At 33.2% G+C, this 16049-nt stretch overlaps 1 long non-coding RNA gene across 1 annotated transcript; it reads right to left on the bottom strand.

Moving 5' to 3' along the window:
* Positions 1-245: 245 nt before the first annotated feature.
* On the bottom strand, positions 246-14134 carry LOC127868829 (uncharacterized). Its single transcript, XR_008044263.1, has 6 exons — positions 14049-14134; positions 13747-13823; positions 12518-12574; positions 4661-4792; positions 4206-4331; positions 246-2953 (listed from the first exon to the last, which is right to left on the bottom strand). It is a non-coding gene; the product is annotated as an uncharacterized LOC127868829 (long non-coding RNA).
* Positions 14135-16049: the final 1915 nt, after the last annotated feature.

Here is a 16049-nt window from a genome sequence, read left to right as displayed (position 1 = left end):
GATGAGTAACAAACAGCATAAAACCTTAACAGACTGCGAGTTGCTGTTCTGGGTTTATGCTGGTTGCAAAATCAATTTTCACTTTGCTTCTTATGGGAGAAAGGGTTATACGGTCTATATTACAATTTAGAAGTTATACACTGTAATTACCTTATAATTGATGGATTGTTATTGTCAATGACTTTATGTTCTCTGATAATGTCATATCTTCCGTTTTAAGACAAAAATTGTTACAAACAAAAATGCTTAGAACAAGAACAACATTTATTCAGCAACAAAGCTTATACAAGCTCATAGCTTACATTATATATGGATTATACATTTTATTTATAAGTGATGGTAGAAGATAAAGAATGGACGATATTGTTATGAACTGGTTAACATGGTATGTTTATGAAGGGAATACATGATTTCATATAATATTGCAACTTTTTTAATTAATGACATTAACATGATAAAAAGGAGTACACCTTATTGGTAAATGTGCGTGATGCATATGGATCAATTGTTAGGCTATAAGACTAAATATACAATATACATGCATGCATACATAAATATATACAACTTTATATGGTATTTCAATATGAACACACATCTATGAGATTTAACCATCCTTGGCCACATAAGTGCCGTTGAGTGCAATCCTATGTTTGGTTAAATTTATTTGTTGCGAAAACCCGGATTAGACTTAAAATGTTACAAATAAACAATAATTACAACTTTAAGTATTTTAAGATCATCTTTGAAGAGTGTCGCCATAACTAATGCGATAACGACGAATATGGTTAATTTCACAACTATACACAGTTAACATCATACATCTCCTTAAATGCAGATAAAATTGACGTTTTAACAACGCATTATTTACACGAACTTCATCTTTAATATTTACCGATTCAAGGTGAAATGGGAGAAATGGTGAAATGGTTTACACACAATCTATACATTGCTGCCATTCACGTCTGTGGCAAACCATCTCGTTTCAAGAAAATCATACCATAACATCGAATAAACTATGAATATACGCAAATGCTAAAAAATGCATTGATTTTTAATCAAGAAAAAATATAAACTAGCAATAAAAGAACTCAAATATGAACGCTTTTGTTTTGCAGACGAATTACAAAATATAGAAAAGGAGAGCGTATTAATAAAAGAAAGGCACAACATTAAATATATAAGGTTCATCAAACCCGATATTTTTGGTGTATTCTGCAGAATGCGTCTTAAATTAAAGAAGTTAAATCGAACCACTCAACCGTAGATGATATTTATAAAAAAAAATAAACACTTGTTCGATGTGAAAGAAAGCCAAACATGAAAGTACTACGATCAAAGTGCGAATAAAAGTATAAATACATTTATAAATGTTAGCAAAACATGACATTTCTAAACGTTGGAAAATTAATAAATTAACAAAACAATAATAAAATCCCGGGAAAGCAACAACCTCCGGATGAGATTATCAAATGTTCAATAGTAAGACATTCAAAAGCAAACAATAACCATTGGTTTAATCAATTAATATTCTTGTCTTGGTGCGAAGGGAAAAAGTCATAGTTTAAAGAAATTGACGTAAATGATGCCAACAATTATAAACGCATACCTGTATATGGATATTTTCACGGATTTTGGCATGTGTTGAAGTTTTAAAAATAAAAATGATGAAATAAATAAAATAATGTAAAAAGATAAATGTTTACATCGGAATTAAATAGCTCAATAATTAAACAAGAATAAAATCAAAGATAAAAAAGTTATCCTTAACTAGTCTTAAACAACTGACCATTTGAGTAAAAGACTAGAACTTAAACAACTCGCCCATCTGTGATCGTATAGTAAGTAATATGTTTATGTTATAATTTATATCAGCAATCATCGTACTGTCACAAAATATAATGATAACAACAGAACTCGCCAAATTATTCCTTCGTAATGCTTTAAATTTTTAATGTGTTTAAATCATCAAAATATGCAAATACTGTAATATTGTAGAGCTTAGTAAATGTTCAGTATTACCGATTCCTCGCTAAAAAAAAACTACAACGAAAATTTTGAAATCTGAAAAAAAAATCAATTTGGTCAATTTACCAAAACGTGAAAAGGTCCATTTAACAAAACAATGGTACAAATCTATTCACAAGAGGCAAATTAATATCAGACATCAGAATTTTAATATGTTCACTATTTACAACAAATGTAAATGATAAAGGAAAATTATGTCGCATGTTTCGTTTACAAAACAATGTATGACCTTAGCATCTTAGGCCGAAAAGTAATATATGAAAATATGATAACACAATTTCTTAAATTTCGCTTAATGAGATGTATAACTCTGTCAAATGTTATGTATCATCCTCTTATCCATATTTATACTCATACCAAGTTTCAATGAAATCCGCCAAAGCACTTCCAAGATATGGCTCCGGACACATTTTCGCAAACTTAATGATAAATCCGAAATGTTGTTTACATTTCGTGACGTCATTTGACGTTGCAATTTTATTTCAGCAACATAACAAAATGCGATTGGTCAATCAAACGAAAATAAGCCAATGAAAATCCTTAAAAAGTATATTACACATGTGTAAGATAAAAATATTCGTAATGGTTATATTACAAGGGGAAGCAGGGTATGGCATGTGATAAATATATATCTGTATTGAAGTAACTGTTAATTACACACTAAGCACACTCACAAGTTGAACTAAGTTGTGTTGGTCATCATTGCTATCACAACCCTTCTTTGCTGCCTTATTCATGTGATATCTGATCACTTTTTTGTAGGGGCAAATCTCCTTTTAGTTCTTGATGGAGCAGGTGTTACATTCTTCATAACAAATGAGGTCAGATGGCGTTGCATTTCTTCAACATTTGCAACGCCCTCTTCCACCACAAGTTTTTTAATTTTTGAGGTAACATCACTGTCGATACGTTGCAACAGCCCAGCGTTCTGTTGAAGATTCAACAAGAAATTTAAATAGCAGCAATTAATATAAACATGCACTTTGCAAACATTATCACCCCAATGTACGATCATCTGCATTTTAATACAGATCTTCAAGCTAATATAAATACATTATTATAAAGAGGTGTCAAATGAAAAGATGTAGATATCTCAGTGTCTGACAGACAGTGTGACCCCAGAGTGCGTTGTTGTTGATTAGTTAAGATAATCAGTAAAATTTGAATCTTACATTAACAAGAGCTTGTTAACAGACAAAACAGCAGCCCCCTAGTGGATATTTGCTGCATTGTATTTATATAACCATAGCAATCAGCAATTTGAACCATATTAAAGAAACTGACATGAAGTGCATATTCCCAATACGGCCATTTATGCCCTCCAAACTTTATCAACTCTGCTTACGTACTTTTTGAGTCAGCACGCTTTTAGTTTCCACTCATTTCTTTAAACTCAGCAACAATAATTTGCGCAGGAGGCAAAAAAAAATGAAGGAAATTGTACATTCATCTTTTTGTCCCTCTTTCAACATACCAAATTTCATCAACCTAGGTAATTTACTAGTTGACATATTGCAATATGCTGATTGCGAAGATGGACATACACGCACACAAACGGAATGACAACTGCAAGTTCAATATACCTATGCCTTTCGGCAGGGAATAATAAAGAAATTATAATGGAAACCAGGGCATAATCTTTATGTCCTTCTTCTCCTCATTATTTCGTTATTATTATCTTAATTATTGCAAAACTTTGACTTCTTAAGAAAGTCTTTAAACAGTCATTTTTAATAAAAGTCCATATAAATCATTCGACCACTGGCGTGTGGCTACCTTCGATTCCAGGAGCATGCTTTTAACAATCTTTAGTTTTATTATTTGATGTCAAATAACAACTATCAAAACTCAAGCATTTAGAGAAAATTAATTGTAAGTTATTTTATTATACACATCATCTTTTAAGGAAAGATCTAGGATAATGTAAAGGTACAGAGTGCTGCCAAACAAATCAGGTTTAAAACGGAACAGTCTGATGACATTTTTAAATATTCTGCGTAATCCTATTCATCTTTCAAAAAGTCAAATTCAAAAGATTTTTACATTTTTTTTAATTATTACGTGCCAGGTTAACAAGAAATCCCCATGATGGGGCAACTGTTGACAATTTTGATCACATGTTACAGCAAATAAATCAACAGAAATTTAACTTTACAGAGTGTTACTTTACATATCAGTACCTCTCCACTTGTATGGTACTTGTGTTCGATGTTAGGAAACACCACCATTATCGTCTTGATGCCTTCACTCAGATCACTCCTCACATTAGAAGCAGCCATTTTTTTGTCCAGCTCGCTTGATGAACCCTTGTATTAAATGACATAATGTTGACAACCTAAACAGTGCTTAAAACCAACAATAGAAAAAAATGATTGGATGAAGATGTTTAATTTAATTGTCATCATATTTTGCTTATCACACTTTTACAGAGGTAAAAACAATAATAATGAGGCAAACACAATACAAATGTACATTTTATAGGAATCAGAAGAAATTTATGATATAACCAGTGGATTTTGAGCATTGGTGCAATAGTAAGGTTTCTTAAGTGTTATGATTGCAATAAAACAATGTAATGTACAATAATTGTCCTGCTTGTGGGTAAATTAAATAAAAGAAAAACAACACATCCAACCTTTTCAGGGGTGAATATCAACACTTCCTTCAGAATGATAGAAGCAGGACAGTCCAATTTTTTGGAGAGCTGCACTGCATGCCTTGTTTTCTATTTAGCATATGAATGTTGCTCACTGCTAACTGTCTTTGTCTGAAAAGTATGTTAATATCTTTACAACTTTATGTACATGAAAATGCATATTTTATCTGATATCACACAGTGTTGAGTTTTGACAACTATTTGGACCAAATTTGTTTAAGAACAGATACTGTAAGTCTTATTTCATCATAATATTAGTCAGTATAAAACAAAAGGGTAAACATTTTACTCTTCATGGAATGATCTGATCAATGTTAGCATTTTACCAAGTCCAAAGAAATAAATCTTATATTTTTATCTGAGCATTCATCAAGACAATAAGAACAAAAAATTTTGTTTTGCACTGAAATCAACACCATTTTAAGAACATTTTTAAAATCCTGTGTCCATCATTACATGTACATTGTTTATTTTTGCATTAAATGGCTTACAGGATGCGCTACATTGATGTTTCAAAGTTTATATATAAAAGATTTTTGTTCATTTAGCTGATTCATCTGGATCCTATTTTTTAACAAAATTGTTATTAAATACAATGCTTTCCAATTCAGTAAAGACTGATTTATATGAGACATTGCTATTGTATTGTTTAAAGGTGCCACGCTCGGCTGCGGGTGCAGTTTTGAATACATGAAAGCTTGTCAGATTTTTGTGTGTTTTTTTTAAGAGGTCACAGTGACCTTGACCTTTGACCTAGTAACTCAACAAGAGGGCCATGATGGCCCTGAATTGCTCACCTGACTCATTAAGATCAGATGAAAACTATGACCTCTATTGTCTACACAATGTTTTTCTATGATTTGACCTAGTGACCTAGTTCCTGACTCTAGATGACCCAAATACAATCCCAATCCAGATTTCATCAAGATAAACATTCTGACCACAGTTCATAAATATTGGATGAAAACTGTGACCTCTATTGTCAACACAAGGTTTTTCTATTTATTTGACCTAGATTTTTAACCAAGATGACCCAAATACAATCCCACCCAGATTTCATCAAGAATTCTGACCAAATTTCATAAAGGTTGGATGAAAACTGTGATCTCTAATGTCTACACAAGGTTTTTCTATTATTTGACCTAGTGACCTGGTTTTTGACCCCAGATGACCCAAATAAAATCCCAACCCAGATTTCATCAAGATAAACATTCTGACCAAATTTCATAAAGATTGGATGAAAACTGTGACCTCTATTGTCTACAGAAGGTTGTTCTATTATTTGACCTAGTGACCTTGTTTTTGACCCCAGATGACCCAAATACAATCCCAAACCGGATTTCATAAAGATAAACATTTTGACCAAATTTCATCAAGATTGGATGCAAACTGTGACCTCTACTGTCTACACAAACAAATTGTTGACGGACAGACACACGAAGGCACGCACAACGGACATCACACGATCACATAAGCTCACCGTGTCACTTCATGACAGGTGACCTAAAAATATGTGTCGGAGATAAACATGAACAGTTGTGGTTAAAATCCCATAGAAACAAAAGCTGTTTGTAAAACATGCATGCCCCCCTATATGGGCTATAAGTTGTAGTAGCAGCCATTGTGTGAATACGTTTTTTGTCACTGTGAATGGTGGTGGTGGTGTAGTAGTAGTAGTAGTAGTAGTAGCAGTAGTAGTAGTAGTAGTAATAGTAGTTGTAGTAGTAGTAGTAGTAGTAGTAGTAGTAGTAGTAGTAGTAGTAGTAGTAGTAGTGTGGGGGTGTTAGGAGCACTGTCATTTAGATCTAAAGTACGCTTTGTCGTTGGCGTCTTACACACACTTTCAGAGTTACTACCGATTCCGAATTCGAAAAGGTTTCTCTGCGACATTTTCCGAATGCACTAGCACAATTACACTTTGCACAATTACACTTTATCCAATAACTTTTTTGTTTGACCGTTTCGCGTGGCTATTAAATTAAGAATGAAATGCAAAATGTGAAAAAAAAACATTTCCGCTGGCTATCACAAAAAAAAACAACAACATACGGGTTGTACCTAAACACAATAGCCTATATAAATCGGTAAACTATAAATGGAAATTATTTCTACTCGCCGATAAAGGTGCCTCCGTATTTAATCCCATCAAAAATTCCGACGCCCTTTAATTATTTCATATGCCATCTTCACGGAAGACGTGCGACAAACACGCCGTTTTCTATGCCTTCTCAAACGGTCAATTATTAAGCCTACATGTATTTTGTAATCAATTAGCTCATGCAAAAATTGTCACTTTGCCACAAGGCCAGTTGTATCGGTTCTATAGTTATTTTTAGCAACTTTGATGCAAAGCGTGTAATTTGACGTTGTTGACAGTACATATGCCAGCATAACTTTCGCGCGTCTTTGAACTGAGCAATCATGAAGTGAAACAGTGATGGGTGCATTCAGCTTTGGAAATACATTCTGCCTTACTCTGGAAATATCTCAAAATATGCTTTACGGTGTTATGTGGATATGGATGTTATTATTTTATATTGAATATTATTAAAACTGACGCGGATGAGTCCATTCTGTTTTGGTGGGTTTATAGTTCTTCTTAAATGCTCTGAGCTTTTATGAGTACATACGTACAGCTCAGAGGGTCAATAGCTGGGAGTTGGATTATTGCAACTAGGTGGGTTTAATACACGTCTTTTCCGCAAACAGCTGATAACAAACGCTATGATAAATAATGGAAAGTTAATACACGCGTCATCGAACCAGCAGTGTTTTAATTGGTCAATACTACATTTCTTAATTAACCAAACTCCGCCTACTGGGTGGACTTGTGCATCGATGATTGGAAACGGGCGTTAACGATTAGCGTGTACTAAATGAGATACTCCGCCCCGAGCCAATTATCGCTTAGTCTTAACAACTTTTGATCTCGTTGACGCAAGTCGGTATATTCCCCCGGGTCAAATGTGACGCATGACGTAATTTTCTCAAGAGTCAAAAAGGGGTCTTCTGTAATTTTCAAGCGTCAAAACCCGGGAGCTCGGGTCAAAGGAGAGCCCTGATAATTTGTTAAATAATCAGAGCTTGATTCAATGTATTCAAAATGACAATAATGGAAGGTAATTGTATTTCTCTTCAACTTATAATTGAAAATATTTGACAACAATTTCATTAATAATATTCACTCTAGTCAAGGTCTACAAAACGGTAGTGTCAATCTTGTAAGGAAAACAAAAATGGAAATGCCGAATTTTTTGGTTCTATAACCGATTATTTAACGATTATACTATCAATTTCATGTTTTTAAATTTGTGCTTTTGCATCGTTAAAACAATTAAATAAAAGTATCTTGTCTTCATTGCGATTTCTCGTGTGAAGATTGGCAGACGACATCTTGAAAACTTTGACAAACATGCGGTAGCAGTTTCTTTACAGCAAAATGTTTGTTTTCTAACCATGTTGCCAAATTGTCCTTACAATACTGACTCGACGAAGGTCTACAAAACGGTCGTGTCAATGGTCCCAGTGTCAATATTGTAAGGAAAACAAAAAGGAAAGCTAAATGTGTTTCTTTCAAACCAACTATTTTTTAAAGATTAACATGTCTCTCTTTTCTCTTTTCATTAAAATATGTTTGAGTTTCTTTCAAACGCCAGCTGGTTACAACCACAACAATCAATTAAACTTTGAAGAATAATTAATTTATGCTTCTTTCAACAGAAATCATTACGTTTAGATATATGAACAAAATAATAAAATGAATTTACCTGAATTACCAAAGTTTTTTGTGCTGTTACCAATTATGTAGGTTATTCGTATCAATTTCATTTCTTTTTATGTAAGCTTTTGCATCGTCAAAACAATAAAATAACATTATTTTGTCTTCGTTGCGATTTCTCGCGTGGAGATTTACAGACGCCATCTTGAAAACTACGACCAACTTTCGGTATCAGTCTCTTTACGGCAAATTTTTTGTTTCCTTACATCGTTGCCAAATTGCCCATACGAAACTGACTTGACGTTCATCATCAGCTAACAGCGTGGAACTTTCTGCTAACACATTTTGTTTCACAGTCAATTTAAAGGCTTCAATGTGGGGGCACTCTCACTGTGTCGCTCAATAGTTGACTTTTGAACATTTGTTGTACCATCAGTTCCCCAAACAGAATTCATTTTAAATTTTTCGCATAAAGTACATTTTAGTCTTACACATGCATCGCCGTCCGTTTCAATTTTACGCCACGGGAAACTTACTTTCCAGCTAGAAAAAGTCTTGTCTGTAACCTTATTTCCGTCATGTTTCTTTATCTGCACCGATTTTATAACTTCAGCTAAGAAACTGTCAATAATAGTGCGTACAATTTTTGCCGGTGTAATCACTGACGATGTCGACTTAAAAAAATCGTCAACTTTTAATTGGGTCGCCATTACTTTTTGTTTTATTTACCATTAAACACAAACACATGCAGACGCTGCGGCAAATGTCACAAAAAGAAAAGCGCTTTCGGGACAGAGAATGCCGGTCAGGACGGCACAGATCGTGACGGTCATATGAAAAACAAGCAAGCAGCAAGTTTTCGCATTACATTATGATTCAAGTGGATTAATCGGCAAGCCTCGCGCTACCATGGTTCTATTCAACGCTCACATAATATTCTCTATATATCTAACAGGTTAAACATGTGCTTAGTCACGTTATCTGAATGGTAAGCGGGTGGTATCTGTAAAACTTGTTTATTATATGTGTATTTCGGCTGCCATTTAAAAAGTGCTTGAAAGAAAAAAGGTTTTTCCATAGTGCCACACAACTTACACAAGATATGAACTGATAGCAAAAATTATATGCTTGAAGTTGGCGATTCGGGTTTTATCGAATATGATGTTAAATGTTTTCACCGTAAGCGTATATCGATTCTTTACAATGCAGCGGGGAGCCCGTTGTGTCAACATCGCTTTTTATCGTGGGCCAAACTGAAATGATACCGTTCTGACTGAGGAGTAAATAAGGTCGGGAACCACATTCTATACAAACATAGTGAGTGATGTCATTACGTTTTTACCGGTGTGGATACAATGACGGAAACCAGTTATGTTTACATGAATTTATATGCATGTATTAACGGCTAATACGCATTGACATTGCACACGATGCGTAATCCGAATTTAGCCAGGAGTATTTTTACTCATCATAATTTTAAGTCATGCGTATTTTCTTTTTTTCATGCGTATTTTACGCAAATACGCATCTTATCTGGACCTCTGGGTGTAAGAGTATTAAGAAACAAAAAAAAATGTCAGTTCTATAAGAGAGCTTTAAAATCTTCATTTATACATTACAGGAACATTCTAATTTTTTGCATAAAAAAAACATAAGAACTTAAATTTTATAAAGTAAGTCCCATAAATCGCATGAAAAAAATCAACAAAGTTCATCTGTTTTTCTTAGTAAAAGAACACACCCTTCAGGGAAATAGGACACAGGGTTCACACACATGAAACATAAAGCGTTATGGTGATAATGTAGTAAGCATAAGAGAAAAAAGGAGAAATAAAAAGCATAGCTATAGTGAATGACAACATCAGTGAATAGTATAATTTATAGCATTTTAAACTTAAAACTTGTAAAAGGCAAAACACAAAAGACAAATTCAGTAGCAAATGAATAGACACATTAAACATAAACTAATTACATAGGAGGTTTTGGGGATTCCGATAATGACGTCACGTTTGCGCATGCTCAAATTTTGGCCGTCAAAACTGCGGCCATTCTGCTATTGTTTGCATTGATGAAGCGCATCGTGATAAGGTTACAAACATATTCGCGAGCCTTTTGAAGAACAAAAAATACTGAGAAATTGAAATTCTTTCAGATTAAATTAAATCCAATGAACGAACACAACTAAGGACGAAAACAAACAACAAATTGATTGATTTTATGTAATAAACATATAGAAACTGATTTGAACCTATTTGTCTGTTAAAACTTACCTTGTTACAGATTAACTAAATCCTCTTGATAAATGTTAATGTTTTTTATTTAATTGTTCACACCAATTTTGACACTCTTTGTTTAAGCATTTTAACCCAGTGTTTAATTGCCCCTTTCTTTATAAAAACCAATTATCTCGATATGATCGGATACTGTCCAGACAATTACTAAGAAAACAGTGTGTCATAAACCCAGGGACCTATACTTGTATTACTCTGTATGGGGTCTCTGCATAAACCACATGTGTCTGGTCATTAAACACAATTTATGATACCTCCATGTCATCACTAGACATATTAAGTCAAAAACTTAACAGTTGCTTTAATAAAATATTTGAACATATTTAAAAATAGACATTTGTCCGAAATGGATTAACAGCTAGGAACTATAAAGTATATATATTGGCCAGTTCAAACATAATAATAAAGTGTTTAATAACTATACATTTAAAATATTGTACACATTTACTGCTACACAATTAACTTTTTTAACGGGTACCTGCAAATGTAAACTCTGCTATAATGTGTAAAGATCGTGCGTTACTGCAGTGTTCGAAACATCATCGTGAAAACAAGCAATCGCGTTTTGTCATTATAGGGATATAAAATACTTGCGTTAAATAAATTTATATGTGTAGATTAATGGTATCATAAAATGCAAGATTTGTATCGCTCATTATCACTACAGACGGGTTTTCAATATACGTGTACATGCAAAGACAGTTCAATTTGCAAAATATGCAGGTGTTTTTTCAATTTGAATGCTTAAATTTATTAATATTTTCATTCAATGTTAACGAAACGAAAATTCATTCAATGTAAAAGAAAATTAAGAATACATTTCAAGATTGAAATGTATTGAGCTATTTTAGGGCTTTGTTTTACAACTGATTCAATGCACCCCTTACACTAAATTTCAATCGTTGATGAAAAATAACACTATCGCATCCACACCACTTATAATGATATTCAAATTATTATATGTTTTATTATTTTTGAAATATCATTTATTAAATTCTAATTTTAAAAAATAATACGGGTATTTATAGTTTTGTGAAATTGTAAGTATTAAGTCTTCCGACAACCTTTACTCTGATACAATGTAATTGGCCGCGATCAAGAAGTTGACGGCCAATCTATTTTTAGTAAAGGAAAACCCCTCTTGTGACGTCACACAAAAACCTCCTATAGCATTAGATAGTAAAGCTATAGTCACCAGGGTGCCAATGCTAAGTTAGGTTCATAGTGGGTATAAATACTGGTTACCAACCAAAATCCACCACACATAACTTACCTACCACTGTCATCATTATTAACTAAAAAAATACATAAACAACACATAAAAAGAACCACTCAGAAGAAAAAATATAATAACCAACAACAGTATGGTGCTGGTAACAATGAAACTTTATAACAATCACGTTCATAGCAAAGCCTTAGAGCAAAACTTAATAAGTCTTAATATGTTTGACTATGGCATAGGTTCTAATAAACATTAACTACATTTTATCATGTTAAAACGGTTTCGTGTTGCCAAAACAGTTACAATTGGAAAACACTGTGGCACAAATACCATACACAGTGAGTATGTAGTGCATAAAAATGTTTAATTTAATTATTGAATAGGCTAACATGAGCGAACATTTTAAATTTAAAGAGAATGATGCAGGTTTTAATCACCTTGTGGCCAACTATTTTTAAGATTTTTTTCTGAGCATATCTTTTCAAATTCAATATATTCAACAAATAATTTGAGTAATTTCTTACAGTCATATAAGTATAAAATGATACATTTATGATGATTAGTTAACCTTTAAATAAAGAAATTATCAATATCAGTTACAATACCTCTTCTGGACTTGTGTTGGAAATATAGTTTATCGGAGTTACACCTCTTGCGATTTTCTGAAATAATAGCAATTTAAACGTAGGTCATGAATCATTTCTAGCTACTTATTTTATTTATGGATGGAAACATTGTACCATATATAGACATTTGACCAATTCTTGTGACCTTTACCTTGGAGGTAGCAACACATTGTCTTATGATGGGGAACATTTATAGCAGGTTTAATGAAATAAAAATAAATGACAAGGTAATGCTCCGGATACAAACGCTGCACACTGTCCTGTGATTGGGGACCATTAAATTGTGTACCAATTAATATAAAACTCCCACCATAAGAGACAAAGATATACTATTGATTTGAAACATTGTACCATATATAGACATTTGACCTTAAATTGTGAATTCTACCTTGGAGGTAGGAACCTGGTTTTTCAGCGCAACATATCGTCAAGTGATGGAAATCATTTTTGCCAAGTTAAATTAAATTTGCCTAAAATATAACGAGTAATGATGTGAAAATAATTCATTGTTCCATATATTGAAATTTTACATATAATTGTGACTTGTTTTTAGTGCACACATCGTCTAATGATGGAAAACTCTTGTAGCAAGTTAATTTTTTATTTTTTAATAAATTACAAATTAATGTTCCAGATACAAACGGGAAGGATGGACGGACAGTCACGACTTCCATATCCCCCTTTGCTCTATTGGGCAGGGGATAACTACAATGTGCAAAGCAATTGTATACTACACATTTACTTTTCCTTTCAGTTTCATGACATTCCATGGAATAATTACTAAGGACAAATTTCGTAAATATCAAGCAATTAGAGTGGCAGTTATCGAGTCATCGCAGCAAGAAGTACAAATTATTTAATTTTACTCAATGAAGGGGCATCAGCTTTTTATGGACATCCCTAAATTCCAATCAATTAAGGTGTCTTTAATCTGGAATTACCATTACTATCAAAACAGCATTTTTAGGTGCACCACTGCAATATGATGATACATATTTGATTTAAATTTCATGACATTCCATACAGTAGTTACTGAGAAAAAGCTTTCATTCCAATATACTAGTACGGACAAAAAATCCTGATTTGCAATTGATAATTTTGGAACAATTTTTACCAAAATACAAAATCTCCTATCTTAAAATTATTTACAAAGTTGTTTAATAAAAAGTAGTTGTAATTATGGATTCGGTAAAAAAAAGTACAGATACCTGGAGGCAATCCGCACTAAATGCCTTTAGTACGGATCGTTTGTCTGTACCGCTCAGCAATCTTCCTTTCCCATCATCTAAAGTATTAACTTTTAAATAGTTGTTTTGACAGTGATAAAATATAATAAATATTTCATTATTAAAACTGCAGTTACAGTTTTTTTAACATAACAGGGGCCCTAAACAACAACGAAATATCATATTTAACGAGTAAAGTGGATATGCGACCATGCACTGCATGTTATTCATATTAGTTGAAAATAAAGAAGATAAACTATTATATTTTTAATGAAAAAAAGTACCCGTTTTGGCTGAATGGGAGCAGAAGGGAATTCCTTCAGGCCAATATTCCGGCTTCCGCTGGGGGTCATATTACCCACGTTCTCCTCTTCCTTTAATACCATAAAGATAACATGTCCAATAACAACAGCTAAAGGCTCATGCTTGAATGTTAAATAACAAAATGTCACTTAAAATCAACGAAGTCATCAAATCAAATGGTTAAGTCAGTTGCCAAATGTTCCATTTCCTTGTATGAAAGCTTCATCTTTATAACACAAGTACATACCTACATAAAGTTTCTCTAATAACATAACAGATAGATATTAAATGAGTTCTTTTAGATTTGACAATTAATTAAATACAAAATAAAACAAGAGATGGGTTTGTCAGAAACACAATACCCCCTTATGCGCCAATTTGATTTTTTAATTATTTTTTTTTATCTTTGACTTTGAAGGATGACCTTGACCTTTCACAACTCCAAATATGCAGCTCAGTGAGATGCACATACATAAAAACTTGCCAAGTATCAAGATGCTGTCATCAATAATGAAAAAATTATGAAAAAAATTAAACCTAGGTTATAGTTTTGGGACAGAAAGACAGACACACAGACACACACAAAGACAGACAGACAGGCCAAATAAATATACTCCCTTTTTTAAGGGGGCATAAAGCACACACTTTTTAATGAAATGGAAAAAACCAAAAGATTTTTATGAGAAACACTTAATAAAATGTTCTACAGCTTGCCTTTTGTACACAATTTTTGTGTATATGCCATCCGACACTTCAAGGCATTAATTGTGTCCCACTCAATTCCAGACACATCTATGCATTTCAGATCAACAACATCTGAAACTTTCAACATAACTCAGACTAATTTTTAAATCAATAATCAATCTTACATTGTATATCATTAATTTTTAAACATTCCAGGCAATAGCTTTAAAGTAAATGATCGAATGATCAAGCCAATATTGTTAGATACTAGAATGTGTGATAGTTGTTTCATTTTACAGAACTTCAAGCAGATGTTTGCTCAGTAATGTATTTATCATAGTGGAAAACTGCACAGTAAATTACCAAAAATATGTATCATGGAATTATGAGGATAAGCAGGAACAACTTATCCCATTTTAACAGACTGACGAACGGACCGCCCGACAAAGCGACTCCTATATAGCTGCCTCTGCTAATGAAAGTGATGGTTTAATAAAATCAAAGTACTGGCAGTACTGGTGTGACGATGCTTTTGAAGAGGATGGATATAAAACATCAATTTAAGTTTATCTATATATGTTGATACGAACATTTGGGTACGATAAAAAATTTGGGTACGAACATTTTGGGTACGAAAAAAAAATTTGGTACGAAAAATTTTGCGTACGAAACAATTGTTGGTACGAAAAAAAGTTTAGGGGTACGGGGAAGTAGTACCCGTGGGTAACTTGACCCATTGAGCGAAACTGGGAGGCGGGTCACATTCTTGTTCATTAAGTATTGCAATACCTAATGATGATTCTCGAAAGTAGGTATGAGCACATAGCCGGACCATGTGAGCTCAATCGTATGAGCACTTGACTATCCGAGTTCGCCCACGAACATATGGATAAGTTAACTAATAGCGAAATGACCTTATACATGTATATGCTGAAATCTAACAATCGAACGAAATATCAAACATGGTATGTACACTTAGGTGGTTGTGTTAGAATATCATATTCAATATGTAAATTTTAAATGATTGTGCCCGCACTTGAGTTTGTTGCCTTGTTTGAGTCTATACGCGCCTAGGCTGCACCCAGTGTGTGTATTTGTGTTTTTCCAAGGTAATGAGTTACCTCCGCGCTGAGGCTGCATAATGTTGGGACCCTGAGTGTGTCCAGCACTCCTACCTAATAAGATTAGATTGACGACAGTTGGGACGAATTTTGAATGATAGCTGCAATTTCCAGCTATTTGTTTTGTACTGAAATACTTTTTAATTTTTTATATGGTCAAATGCTGCGAGGGGGGGG

The sequence above is a fragment of the Dreissena polymorpha genome, chromosome 2 (assembly GCF_020536995.1).
Source record: "Dreissena polymorpha isolate Duluth1 chromosome 2, UMN_Dpol_1.0, whole genome shotgun sequence".
In the NCBI taxonomy this organism is placed as follows: domain Eukaryota; kingdom Metazoa; phylum Mollusca; class Bivalvia; order Myida; family Dreissenidae; genus Dreissena; species Dreissena polymorpha.
This window is presented reverse-complemented; position numbering and strand designations above follow the sequence as displayed.